Source organism: Schistocerca piceifrons, chromosome 2 (genome assembly GCF_021461385.2).
Source record: "Schistocerca piceifrons isolate TAMUIC-IGC-003096 chromosome 2, iqSchPice1.1, whole genome shotgun sequence".
Taxonomy (NCBI): Eukaryota; Metazoa; Arthropoda; class Insecta; order Orthoptera; family Acrididae; genus Schistocerca; species Schistocerca piceifrons.
In genome coordinates, this window is record NC_060139.1 from 708,703,406 (window position 1) to 708,706,220 (window position 2,815).

Consider the following 2,815-nt stretch of genomic DNA (forward strand, 5'->3'; position numbering starts at 1 on the left):
ATATATATATATAAGTTCATGAAATCAGGTCTTACGAATTTCGTTTTTCTGACAGACACACGTCCAGATCGTCCGCTCTCAAAACTCTGTCATCTCTCTCCCCACATCCACCACTGCTGGCGGCTCACCTCCAACTGCACAACGCTACGCGCTGTTCACATCCAACTGCCCAACACTACAATAGAGAATATTCCAACAATGCCAACCAGCCACAGACTGCACACAGCACAGTCAGTGATTTTCATACAAAGCGCTACATGGCGTTACCAACATAAAAACCTAAACAGCCTACTTACATCTTTTATTTTGTCTAATTACATGTCCATGGACGTTAAAGTATTTATTTATGTACATCATAAACAGAGCAACATGACTGGCATATGAACAGGAAAAGAAATTTTCGTTGTAATAGAGCTAACGTAGGAATTCTAAGCGTGTCGATTTTTCGTGAACAAACTGTGTGGTTTTCGAGCCAAATAAAGCAGACAATCGCCCCTGGAGAGCGCTGGCAGCACAATATTACATTAGTCAGCAAGTGTCGTGTGCCGATAGCGCTGTGTTTCGTGACGTGGGCCATCCCGTCTGCGTGCACGTCAATGTTAGCTGCCTCGTCCCGTGTGCTGACGGCTCTAGATAAACATGTCAGGCTATGTCTTCATTCTTCACGTAACTGTGGCTGTTTCCGTGCAGCCCCTTCTCCGTACACATTTATGCAGAAAAATTAACTGTCTTTGTCCTGAAACTCAGTCGGAGTAGCGTCACTCAAATACTGAGTTTGCAACACAACACCATATACTGTTTTGTCGTATTGACTGCCCAGGCATGATTGAACTGCAGACAACACGAGTCTGTCTAATGACTACCGTGGTCGCTACTATGGCTGCTGTGGCGTACCTGGCTGTAGTTGGCAGCACAATGCACCTGAAATGAGAACAGGTGTTTTTGTGTGTGTGTGTGTGTGGGGATGGGGGGGGGGGGGGAGTGTGTCCTGATAGTTATATATATACTGCTCGCTTTTGAGAGGAATATCGTTACACGTATTGCCAAATGCATTGAGGTTGGCGGAATGTTACGTGATTCCACGTACTTATATGTTTGTGACTATTACAGCGCCATCCATCACAAAGCGAGAAAAGTGGTCCAACTAAAACATTCATATTTCTTTACGTACTACACGAATATGTAATAAATAATGGGGTTTCCTATTTTAAAAAAAACGAAGTTGGTATTCGTTTGACCTATGGCAGCGCCAGCGCCATCTAGCGTGCCAACCATAACGCCATCTGGTTTCTCCCTTCAAGCTAGACAAGTTTCGTTCTTTGTTGTTTTCTCGTTTGACGCTTATTTCGTGGGTCACGATCAATGGACCACCCTCCAGATATATATACACTCCTGGAATTGGAAAAAAGAACACATTGACACCGGTGTGTCAGACCCACCATACTTGCTCCGGACACTGCGAGAGGGCTGTACAAGCAATGATCACACGCACGGCACAGCGGACACACCAGGAACCGCGGTGTTGGCCGTCGAATGGCGCTAGCTGCGCAGCATTTGTGCACCGCCGCCGTCAGTGTCAGCCAGTTTGCCGTGGCATACGGAGCTCCATCGCAGTCTTTAACACTGGTAGCATGCCGCGACAGCGTGGACGTGAACCGTATGTGCAGTTGACGGACTTTGAGCGAGGGCGTATAGTGGGCATGCGGGAGGCCGGGTGGACGTACCGCCGAATTGCTCAACACGTGGGGCGTGAGGTCTCCACAGTACATCGATGTTGTCGCCAGTGGTCGGCGGAAGGTGCACGTGCCCTTCGACCTGGGACCGGACCGCAGCGACGCACGGATGCACGCCAAGACCGTAGGATCCTACGCAGTGCCGTAGGGGACCGCACCGCCACTTCCCAGCAAATTAGGGACACTGTTGCTCCTGGGGTATCGGCGAGGACCATTCGCAACCGTCTCCATGAAGCTGGGCTACGGTTCCGCACACCGTTATGCCGTCTTCCGCTCACGCCCCAACATCGTGCAGCCCGCCTCCAGTGGTGTCGCGACAGGCGTGAATGGAGGGACGAATGGAGACGTGTCGTCTTCAGCGATGAGAGTCGCTTCTGCCTTGGTGCCAATGATGGTCGTATGCGTGTTTGGCGCCGTGCAGGTAAGCGCCACAATCAGGACTGCATATGACCGAGGCACACAGGGCCAACACCCGGCATCATGGTGTGGGGAGCGATCTCCTACACTGGCCGTACACCACTGGTGATCGTCGAGGGAACACTGAATAGTGCACGGCACATCCAAACCGTCATCGAACCCATCGGTCTACCATTCCTAGACCGGCAAGGGAACTTGCTGTTCCAACAGGACAATGCACGTCCGCATGTATCCCGTGCCACGCAACGTGCTCTAGAAGGTGTCAACTACCCTGGCCAGCAAGATCTCCGGATCTGTCCCCCATTGAGCATGTTTGGGACTGGATGAAGCGTCTTCTCACGCGGTCTGCACGTCCAGCACGAACGCTGGTCCAACTGAGGCGCCAGGTGGAAATGGCATGGCAAGCCGTTCCACAGGACTACATCCAGCATCTCTACGATCGTCTCCATGGGAGAATAGCAGCCTGCATTGCTGCGAAAGGTGAATATACACTGTACTAGTGCCGACATTGTGCATGCTCTGTTGCCTGTGTCTATGTGCCTGTGGTTCTGTCAGTGTGATCATGTGATGTATCTGACCCCAGGAATGTGTCAATAAAGTTTCCCCTTCCTGGGACAATGAATTCACGGTGTTCTTATTTCAATTTCCAGGAGTGTATATATTCG